We start from the raw sequence: 13,142 nt of genomic DNA on the forward strand, positions 1-13,142 counted from the left end.
GGAGCATTGCTGGGCGTAATGCCCCTGGCAGGCATACCCGCACAGGTCTCACAACCTCAGGTATGTTCTGGGCTGTGATGCAAGCACAGGCACGTATGGAACGGTACACCAGGCAGGGACTAAGGGTGCAGTGGGCTCATAACACTGCGATCAATGACAGTATCCGTGACCTAGCCAGTGCCATCTGCAATTACACCAATGTCATTGATAGACATTGGGGGGAGACACTAGATGTCCTCCGCAATGTTATGTCCAGTACCAGGACAGTGCAGGATGGCTGGGACATTGACGTGGATGTATGCCAGCAACATCCTCAGCTGGCAGCCGAAGTGGACGACAACCAAGTGCCAGCCGCTCCCATAGTGCCAGTACCAGCCCCAGCAATGTTGTGGCTGAGCTGTCAGTAGACCATCCGAGATGACCACGTGCACATGGCTCTGGTCAGTCCCAGCAGGGACATGGGTCCAGTCAACATCCCTCTGCATCTGACAATAGTACTCAGTCTGGCTTAGTACCTGATACAGTCCGTGTCACCCCTCGCAGGCACAGATACTGTGTCAGTGGCCGGAGACAGTGATCTGTATAGCCTGGCAGGTACAGTCTGTGGCTGTTCCACAAACTCCTGTAATTGGTAGCCACAAGGGGGTACTGTGTGCATGCAGACACACACACATACTGCCAACATGTAGGGCTAACACATACACACACACATCACATCAACACTGACCCATACTGTACTGTTGTCCCTCACACACACACACACACACACACACACACACACACACACACACACACACACACACACACACACACACACATACATGTTGATTGGCTGGGTCACTGTTGGGCTCTGGAAAGTAACCACACACCCTGTGCATATGATGAAACTGTGCCACCTCCTGTCTTCTGTGACATTGATGCAGGAACAGGATAACACGGTGCTGATGCACAGGGTAACCCACTAGCAGTGCAGCAATGTTAGCATGTTGTGAACCGTAATGGGTAATGATATCCTTGTAGGTGTATCTGAACAGGCATGATGCATCCCAGCAGTGATTATCAATTTTGTTTTGTATTCACCAGTGTTAATACCAAACATGGATTGTCCACACATGTAACAGTTGGCTGATGTGTGTGGTACTGGCAGCATGTGTTGTTGAGTGGATGTAACATCTATGATGTGTGCTGTACAAATTCCAAGGTGTACATTTGTGAACATGGTGGAGATGCACTGTTTGCATGTATGTGCATGGTGGGCACATATAAAGGGTGACATGCCCTGTATTACTCAGTGTTAATACTTCATATTTCCTATTGGTGTCCAACATGCATGTCACTACACATATGTCACAACTTGGGTACACATGTGTGTATGACATGGTATGACACTATGCTGTGGGTGATACTGTTGATATTGGTCATTGGTTAGCATTCTGGTAGTGTACATAACCTCAACAGCCTGATTTTAACAAATCGTTACATGATGTCTTGACAACTGACACACAGCTGTAGGATACACAGTAACATTAGAATCTTTCTGGTTTTGTACTATACCAGTTACCAGTGGTAATGACCACCACACATTCCCATGACCACTCCTGTTTGGCATGTGTCCATCCTAGGCACACGCAGACACACTAGGGATATGTACATCCACATCTGGTGATGCATACAGTGGCCTACAAAGCATTCCCTGGATTAGACACCTATTTTCCATGAGGATATCATACAGACACATACCTGTTGACAAACGCATGTTGTGAAGCTATTATCCAACAACAGCATAGTCATCCACATTTGCTACACATAGTATCCTGATTGTACCACATTGGTAGTAGCACACAACGTTTAGCAGGTGTACCGATGTGTACAGGCAGCCACATGTGATTTCATATGTCCTTTGATATCCACATCCCCAAAGCTATGCTGATGTCCATCAGTGTATCATGTAAGTAATAAGGTGTCTGTATGCATATACACAGGGTTGTTGTATACCTACCATGAATGGCCATTATTGACAGACTGTGTTGTGTTTGGGCATGTCTGTCATATGCCACAGGCATGCACCCACACTCACACTATTGTATAACAACTGTCATGTGTGTGTGTGACACAGATGACCTAGGGCTCAGCTCACTACAGTGGCTGGACCTGTCACATACATACATACATAGATACATATGTGAGCTACGGTCCAAGAAGCAGCAGCAAAAACTGTCAATGGTGACAGATGTAGTTGTGTTGACAGCAGGCTTCACACCTATGATGTGAATGAGGTCACATGTGCATATATGTCTTGTCCACACAGTTACCAATTTAGGTCACATGTACATATGTGTATTTGCCACACAGATACCTGCAATGTGCAATGCACATACTGTTGTTTTGCTGATATGTCATACAGTAGTAGTAGCAAAACACACAGCACTTTGCTCAACAGTGTCACATACACACACTCAACAATTGCAGGATTCAAAACCCTACCTACCTATGTCATGGTACTAGACACATATGCATTACCACTATGTGCCATATGCTTTACTGGGTGTTTTAATTTCCACTGCTGTTTTTGTGGGATACTGACATCATCAAACCAGCAAAAGGGGAAAAGGGATATTCACCTCTTTCAATGTGTTTTCACATTCTCAAAAAAGGCCACTCCTCTCATAGGATTACACACACACACACACACACACACACACACACACACACACATACACCCCCACACACATACTCAGCATTTGTAGGATTCAAACCCCTACCTAACTATGTCATGATGCTAGTAAGATACACATTAATACGATGCACTATATGCTTTACTGGGTGTTTTAATCTCCACTGATGTATTTGTGGGATACTGACATCATCACATTTGGCAAAGAGGTATTCACCTCTCCTAATGTGTTTCCACAGTCTCCAAGAAGGCCAGTCCTCTCAAAGGAAATCTCATACACACGCATTCACAGGATTCAAACCCCTACCTAACTATGTTATGACACTAGTGAGACATGCATTAACACAATGCGCTATATGCTTTACTGTGTGGTTTCTATTCACATGCTATATTTGTAGGTTGCTGACATCATCAGACTGAACATGGTAATATGTGTGCACTTAGTGTTATGCAATCCCAGGAATGAACCTTGTGGGTCAGCAGGTGTGAACATCTTGAACAGGAATACACAATTCATAGCTTGTGTGATCTATCTGTGGACAAATTACCATTCCTTCATATGACAATACATATTCATGCACGGATTGTTGGTGCTGTGGATACAACATGTGTCTGTGATGTTGGTAAAGGGCTATTCAAAGTCTATGTGGGACCTGTGTTACTCCTGTCAGTGATGTATGTCCTTGGTGGCTGCCTTGCAAGATATCTAGCAGGTTTGGAGAACATGATGTGCTCATTAACATGCCATAGATGTTTGGGTTGTGTGTTTGTCAGTTTACAATAGCTATGTTCCTGACTGCAATCATGATGGACTCCATGGACTAGCATTTCGGACTTCGTAGGCTTATAGGACTATAGTTCCTATTGGTGTGTGGTGCACCAACACTTGTGGAGTGGGCCACATGTTGCTGTAACACATTCAAAGGTGTAAGATCCTGTAGAGAGTGTGAGGCTCAACAGACTGTTCAGGTGCAGAATCTGTTTGCCCTGTTGTTCACTTATGACACATATGGGAAAACAATGTTATCCACGTGATGGGATTCATTTGGCATTGGGAGGACCAGTTTACACATTCTACATGTGATATCTCCTGGTATGATGTTAGGGCCTTTTGTCACTGGGAGGTGGGTATGTATGTATGTATGGGCCTGTCTGACAGGATGTCGACATTGTCAGTCAGGTACAGTTGATCCTGACTCAGGACATATACGACTGTGCATCAATATTTCTGACATAGCTGAATGAGGTGTAATGTTTCTGTCTGTACTCCTTTGCAGATTATCTTTCCACAGAACAACAAACCTGAACACTAAACCCCTGTTATACTCTTTTACACACTTCACACACTACTGATCCTTTGTGATCAGTTGACAGTGTATGTCATCATTACAACCTGGCATATCCAAAGGTCTGTTTCGTGTGTACTCTCCAGTCCAGCTGGTGCATATTGGAATTTTGACGCATTGTTACAACTGCCTTATGTACACAGGGAACACTGTCCTCCTACCAACAAACTCAGATATATGTGAGAGGTGCAATTGTATAGACAGACAGGAGGCTGAGCTCTCCCAAGCCATGACTGTGCACAGTCTATCGGGTGGTGAAGGTAACCACACACACCACAAATACAGTCACACATGGACCTATGACAACAGCAAACCATATACATTGACACACAAACACATACTTGGAGCAACTATATATACTCTGCCTAAGCAGCAGAGGCGTACAAAGCAGACACAAAAAACTGCTAACACACAACCATACACACATATCACATAGTTCACAAAGTCATTGTGCCACACAGTCACTACCCTTAGGCCTACGCAACACACCTCATGCACTTGTATTAGGTGACTGTAATTGTCGGTCACACTGACATCCCACTCAGCAGGCTGAACAAGGTAAAGGTCACTTTGTGCTGTGTGTCGGGTGCCAGGAAATGCCACATGACACATGCACTGTTGTCAGTCCACTGCAAGTACAAATTTGGCTCCATCATTGACCATGCTTGTGTGTAAACCCTTAGACGTTCCTCCCTGGACTACATGACAAGAGACATAGAGGAACTCTCTGATCATGTAGCCCAGGCTAGTATGACCCTGACCTTGTGTAGCATCTTACCCTCACCAAGTACTATGTCACAGTATACAGATGAAATTATCACTTTTAACAGTTGTCTAACATATTGTTGTCATTGACAGTGGATCCAGTGTCTATCAGCCTGGGATTACATGCTCAACATGCCACGTACATTCACTATGGACACCATGCACCTGTCACCCCTAGACTTTCACAGACTGCCTTAGGTTCTTGACACACACATAGTGGCTGTTTGAAGTGAGGGTCAGAAGACATAACCACAGCCATAGACGTTACAGGGTACAGGAAATGGAGAGTGATTGTGCTCAACAAATGATGTCTAACCCTCAGAATGCATGCACTCAAGACTCACATCAGTATGGAGTCTGTCGATATATGTGCAGTAACAAACATCTGGTTCAGGATCACAAAAGCACAGCAGCACTAACAGGTTTTTTACTTCATACCATGGTTTTCAGACACAAGACTCGGACCGGAGAACAACAATAGGGGGGGGTATCCATATACATCTTTCATACACACACCTCCGGGTTGGTAGCACTGCACAAAGCATCAGGAAATGTACATGTGCAACTGAGAGTGGGTAAAACTGCATTTCAGTTTGTAGACTGTTACAGACCACACTCCCAAACTTGGGAACAACACTCGTTATTCCTGGGAACACTGGGGAATGTGAAGGTCTCACCAAACACCATTATATTGTTTGACTTCAAATACACAAACATTGACTGGGTATACTTCTCAAGCACTGACACACTTGCACAACAGTTGCTAGGATTGTTACACTCAATTGCTATGTCAGACCTGGTCACCACAACCACAGGGGGTTAAAACATGTGGGACCTGATCATCACCAACATAGGGACTCTATGTTCCACACCAGAGGTATACCAGTCATTGTTAAGGTCAGAACATACATTCATCTCACTAGACATACATATCCCATACACACACATCGTATGTTGTGAGTGACGTACTTCTCATGAACAAACGTCACACTTGTACAAACTGAGGTGGTATCCCTCAATGACCCTGGGACAGTGTTAATTATGGCTCAGACCACTTAATACTTTACAAGCCCATTCTATGGACAACTACTGGAATGCCTGGATCATGCTATCCCAGATAACTACAAGACTTACTCCTCCAAAGGCAGGGGACCTGTCTAGTGGACCACGGCCATTAATGAGCTATACAGGGACATGAGGAGGCTACTACATTATAGAGCACAATCACAATCAGGAAGGCATCTCTGATCAGTACTATGGTATAGCTATGATCACTTGTTGATTCATCTAAGGCCCACTTCTAACAGACACTTGCAACAGACACTATGGACAATCACACGGCCTTATTTAGTTATATCAGGGACCTGGGTGGGAACTCACAGATATACTGTGAGTTACAGCATAATTAGAAATGATTCAGTGAACCCACTGACATTGTGAACATCCTGGACAACAGGTTCAGTGGGAATGTTTCCCCACCATCCCCCCTGCAGTGCACATGTCCATCACAACAGGGTATAGCCTCCCTGACATCACAGATGAACATGTGTGTGCTGCCCTCTCCATAGCAGACAACACATCATCAGTGGGACCAGATGGTGTCCCAGACTGCGGCTTACACGAGATTCATGACAAACTTCACACTCACGTTATGTCACTGTTCAGTATCACAGTTACTACAGGATATGTACCCATGGAATGGCGTACAGCTACGGTGTACCCGCTCCACAGTGCTGGTGCCACAAGGGACCCTGGACATTATCCCAATATATGCCTAACTATCCTGGTCTGCTATGCTATGGAGTGTATCATCATGGAACACATACACATACACATTGTGAACCTACAGACACTGGATCCTACACAATTTGGTTTTGTTGTGGACAGATCTTGCCTCTTGCACCTGTTTTATGTGTTTAAACAGTTAACAGGTCCATAGATGTACACAGGGTTGTCCACACAGCCTACCTGAAGCTCGTACACCAGTTCTACACAATACCCCACTCGGCCTTTATACATTAGATCATCGGATTCAATATCTACACATATGTCACAAGATGGATTGATAACTGGATCATGGATAGCACACACATGGTCAGTATTGCAGGTGCCATGTCTGACTATACATAAGTTACACATGGCATCCCACAGGGCTCAGTCCTGGGACCTCTCTTGTTCTGTATATATTTCTGAGACATACTGGCTAACACAGGAGGCACATGGCTGACCATGTCTGCAGATGACTGCAAACTGTGTGCCATAATCGACTCCACAGCTGTCACAAGCATCCTCAGAAAGGGTCTCACAGAGATGGATGACTGGTGCCAGAGCCATGGCCTACAGCTACCTTCCTTTAGATGCATAGACATCACCTTTGGTAGTAACATCGTGCCCACACATTACCACATAGGTGATGATACATCACGTACAGTGTGTGTGATTTTTGATTTGGGGACATGAATACTTAGTACTCTCGCCTTTGACATTCACGTTGCCAATGTTGTTGGACACACCTTCTATTTAACCAACCTTATCCCATACAGTTTTACATCAAGATCAGGTGGGGTCATTGTGACCCTATACTCATCAGGCACAGGCTTGGATACAATGCCCCATTTTGGATGTACCTTAGCCAACACCTGCAGCAACTGGAATGCTCACAAATGTACATAACCAAGTGGATCTAGGGACTCACACAGATGGTATGCACAGTTTGGCTATGGTGACCCCAGCTCTCCTCAGTTGCTTACTGCCTACTTGGATGCAGTCTTTGCCTTTTGTTTGAATCCATGTCCATCACAGCTTTGATGGACAGGCTCCACATGAGGATATCAAAGTCCCTTACAGCTACATGCTCCAGGGACAGGTACATGAGCAATGATGTTAATAGGACATGCTGGAGGGGCAGATTCCCATCACAGAGGCTCCACTCACTCGGGATTGGGATCACAGTCCTACATACGCACAGACCCATGCTAACCACCTACAGGTAACATCTTCACAGGTGGATGGGTGATCGTATGTTTAGCCCTGGGATATGTTATGGGTCCCTGCTAGACAGTGGCAGAATGAAATGAACATATGTGAGATATCTTGTGTGACTTACTATTAACAGGCACAGTTTACTGATCTAGCGGGGTTGCAAAATACAAACACACTGTGACTAGGCTTCTACATACCCTAGGGCAGATAGCCTAGTGTCAACCTCTGAACCTATGCTAATGTTCGGGATGCACATTGTTAAGTGAAGGTACTGATTGCAGGTTTTGTTTCTTCTTTGCTTTACCACTTTCTATGAATAACCTAGGTTTCTGCATAACATATTTGATTGTGACAGGATTTCACTATATTATATTGTGTCTGTTGTCATATCACTGTGTGCACATGGCGGATTGGTGAATAGTGTGAGGTTCCTGGGTTGACACATGCAACTGAGGGATATGTGTGGCCCACTGCTGTACTCAAACTTGCCCTAAGTGTGTGAGCATGCCCAGTTCAGACTTTCAGTGTTTTGTTGCCTGACATTTGTATCATATATTCAAGTGTGTGAGCATGCCCAGTGTGACCTTGTGGTATGTTGCTGTCTGAGGTCCACTACATTTGTTGATGTGTGTGAACATTACCAATATTAACATTTATACTATATGTGTGTTGTATATCAGGTTCTATTATTACTGCAGGCCTCACCTTTGTGTCTTAACTCGACAGAGATTATGCTATGCCTGCAAGGTTTCCATGACATACTTAGCATTGACTTATTAATATTTTTTCATACAAGCTGACCATTGACATACTGTCATGGTTTAGTGGTTCTGTACTATGATTAAAGTGCACTGTATCCTGGGTTTGAGGACTGTTACTGCTTCATATTTTCATACATGCCAGAACAGACTGCTTCAAGAAAAGTGAAGAAAATATGAACGTTAACCTGATTTTGCAGAACTATACCCACATTTGACCAGACTTGCACAACATTGCTCAATGTTGCCCAACATTGCTGGACAGTGCATAATATTGCTGTACATTACCTGTAGTTGTGCTACTTAGTGTGTGCAGTTTTGTTTACATATACTAAATAGTGGCGAGAGCTGTTTAGCAGTGCTTTATATTGCTTATCACATAGCAAGCATGCCTCAGGTGGTGCTGCAGGGCTGCCTATGTTGGATGCACATTTTACACTCCCCATTCATGTTTGTTAACAGGTAGTGTCAAGTTAGGCATTCCGTTTACTATATGTGCGAGTCAGAGAGAGGTATCATTTCCAGGGTTCCTACTGAGCCAGTGTATATACTATGCGTTGCCTCTTTGCCAAGGTCAAAGCATACTGGGCACGCCTCCTTCTGCCTACTGGGGCAGGCTCAGGTTGTTCCTTCTCTGAGTCATGCTCTGCCTATGATGACCTTGGCAATGGTGAGGGGCTGTTGTGCCCGGCCCTATGCTGCTCCTGCTGCAGCTGTTTTCACAGGATCATATTGCGTAGCATAGCACATACCATGACTATTTGGGTACATGTAGTTGGTGAGTACTGCAAGGCTCCACCACATGTATCCAGTCACCGGAACAGTGACTTGAGCAACCCAAACACATGCTCGATTATATTTTGTGTTTGTGTGTGTGCCTCATTATGGCGTTCCTGTTCAGGTGTGTGTGCATTTCTGATGGGTGTCATCAGCCACTGCTCGTTTGCATATCCAGCATCCCCCACTAGGTGACCATGATGGATGTCCCCATTGGCAAATGTCTGGTACAGCTGTGTCAGATGCCAGATATGGGAGTCATGGTAGTTTCCAGGGCAGCCAGCACACACATTCATTATTATGCCCTGGGCATCACACATGACCTGGCAGTTGATGGAGGGGTAACCCTTGCGGTTATAGTAGACCGTACCCTGCTCACTGGCTAGTGCTTTGATGCAAATGTGCGTGCAGTCAATTGCACCCACTACCTCAGGGTATTCCGCTATTTGCTGGAAGAGATGCATATTGCTGGCCAATACCTCACGTGGAATTGGGGAAATATACATGATCACTGACATGTGCTGACATGGCATTCAGGAACTGGTGCAGTACCCTGGATGCTGATGCCTGTGAAATCCCCATCATATCGCCAGTTGGTCTCTGGAAGGTACCTGTTGTTAATATTCTTAGGCCAACACATACCTTGGTTTCCACTGGGATGGGTTGCCCTCTGTTGATTCTGTGTGTGAGGCGTGGCTCAACAATTTGCTGCATGAGGTCTCTGTCCACTCTATAGCGCTCCGCTATCTCCAGCTCATGTAGCCCCTGGTAGGTTACCCTAGGCCTGTACACTCTTCTCTGTCTCCTCACTGTGGGTTGCTCAGCAGCATTTGCATTGTCACCACCCTCAGCATGTTGCATATGTCGCCTTATGACAGCAATGGCAGCCCCTAACATTTCTTTGTCTCAGTAAAGCTTTTTCAGTTTTCACTTCTATTAGCTTACTGCAGTGTTGCAGTGTGTCTGAGAAAAATATACTGGAATGTTTTTTGCTGTGTTTTAAGTGCTGGGCTGGGCTAGTGTACTGCCTGTGTAATTGGCTGATTCTGATTGTTTTCACCTGCTAGCTCTGCTAGTACTCCCTGGTTAACTTCCTACTATTTGTTGCGCTTCCTTTTCCCTTTCTGTTTCCTCAGGGGCAGCGCTGCGCAAACAAGCACAAACACATGCACACCAGCTCACACACATGCACACATGCTTACACGGACTACAACTTGCTTATTCCTGCTAACATGTGTGCACACAGGTGCAAACGCACTTACACGGGTTTCAACATCCTTACACTTGCTTACTCCAGCTTAAATGCATGCACACAGACTTACTCAGTTTTACAGGCATGCACATGCACACATACATGGTGCAGGCATTTCTACAAGAAACTTTGGTGTTGTTCACGGCATACACCTTCAATTTCTTGCCTTTAGCCAGGGTACCTGTTGGCACACCTCTTCCAGTGATTAGTGTCTGACAGCAGACACATGCCAGTCTATTCCAATGAGCTTCACTTCTCTCAGACATACCCCACTTATCTTCTACTCTGTTACACCCCTTATCCTACTCCTACACTACACTGACTGTGCTCTTTTGCTATGTAAACTTGGGATTCACTATCCTTACCCTCATTTGCATAGGATTGCCTACTAATGCTTGGTTACAACTCTTAGACTGAGCTTCCCCCCTTAGCAACCTCTACTCAGTAGCCATGTTGTCTTTGGACTGCCATTCCCTTGCATTGTATATTAGGGATTACTGTAAAATCCACATTCATGCTTTTTAATTATTGGTTTTCTGGTTTTTACAGCGCACCGCGTTTGCATGGCACTGCGCTATGGTTAAACATCAGGGATCGGGAAAAAAAATTATTTTAATTTACTTTATTTTTACATCAGTGGACATTGCCAATGGCCGTATTTTTGGACACTGGCATGTTTCCTTGACTGGATGCATCCTTTTTTTGGAGCTGTCACGGCTCTATTTTGCTATTTGCAGAAACGTACTCAGTTGTCAATGGAGTACATTTTTGCAAATAACACTACTCTTACTCGGACAGGTTAGGGTTTCCTAAATCGCAAATTTACCTCATTTGCATACCTTTTAGCAGCAAATGAGGTAATTTGCATATCTTAGCCCTGTCCATGTAAGAGTCATTTTAGGAGCTCTGTTGCATGCCCCTACCGTCTGTTCCTGGATCGCTCAGCGGACATGTTGGCTGCATGGAGTCTTACTCTACTCTTAGACTCCATGCAAGCCTTTGTGAATCTGGCCCACTGTAAATGTATAATAGTTTTGTTGAAAGGGACTAGGGACTCTAAGTAGCAGTGTTTTCCGGCGAACTAGTTTTGTTCAGCTTAGTTCATATTGTCGTAAAAACTCCACCACAGTGTTGGAAAAGAAGGCACGAGTACCAAGGCACAAAAGTTGTAAAATTTATTCCAAAAAGTGTATAAAACTGCAAGGAACCACCACGATGAAAAAACGATAATTTATTTTAACAAAAAGAACAAGCGCTTTCACGCACCACCATGGCGCGCTTCATCAGGTTACATTCATAAGTTAAAATTCAGCCCTTATATACAAAAACATTCCCAATCATCTAATTAAGAATGTCAATTAAGACAATCAATTAATTCATTTTAAAGAAACAGCACCTCAATGTAGTGGCAACTTCTTTTGAATAGATACAGTCACTAAAATATACGTGGCTTTTGTTGGTGCATTCAAAACTACAAACAGAGAGAAGGAAACCTTTTCAAAAACATGAGCAAATCTCATATTTTAAACCTGTATTGCTTGGTTTAGATATCAACAGTAATTCCATATCTCAACTTAATATATAAAGGAATCAGTCTATTCCACATTATTATACATTGATATAACTAAATACAAAACAACAATAAATGAGTATAGAAACATATGCTAAATACGCAAAATATATATATAGTTAACATGATTAAACAAACTGTAGATATTAATTTAATTTAAACTACTAATGCATTGTACATATTTATATGCATATTACCTAACTAGATATATAAAATTAATTAGATAAATATTCAAATATCAGTCCATCACTTTAAAGATAAATATAAATTGTCAAATACTTATATAGTGCTGTATATTTCATATCAATTCATAAAATAAATTCTAAAAATATGTAAAATGAAATAAAATGAAATAGACTAACATTTAAAACGGAACTATAATATAATCCTGCATTGAATACTACATGAAATTAAATAAAACTAAATAAAAATTCATCCATTCCCTAGTAGGGCCGGTCGAATACTGATTACTGAATTCAGACCAGGTTCTACATGGGACCTAAAACTTAATATCCATCTCAGTTCATAAAGTTCAAGGGTCCCCATTGTATTCCCCTCTCTTTTATTCTTATGCACAATCTGGATAACTCTAAATTTAAAGACATGCTGGGGGAACTGCTGACAATGCTTAGCCAGCGCATTGGTAGTGTTTCCCTTCCTAATGTCATATACGTGATTGTATATACGATCTTTAAGCCTTCGTGAAGTCATGCCCACATAATATGCATCACATGAGTCACAAGTGGCTAAATATATGACATTGTTTGTATTACATGTAGCATAAAGTGCCGGCTTAAAGACTGTATTTATGCCTGGAACCTCAAATATTTGAGTCTTCGATATAAACTTACACATGCTACATTTTGTGCATGGATATGTACCCTTCTTATACCTTGATCTAATGTCCAACTGCTGAATATTAATTTTTTCATTACAAAGTAGTCTCTTAAGGTTCAGACTATTACTGAACCTGAAGACTGGTCTTTCCCCCACTAATTGTGACAAGGTCGAATCAAGA

This window comes from Protopterus annectens, chromosome 9.part0, assembly GCF_019279795.1.
Source record: "Protopterus annectens isolate FY-2018-M chromosome 9.part0, PAN1.0, whole genome shotgun sequence".
In the NCBI taxonomy this organism is placed as follows: domain Eukaryota; kingdom Metazoa; phylum Chordata; order Ceratodontiformes; family Protopteridae; genus Protopterus; species Protopterus annectens.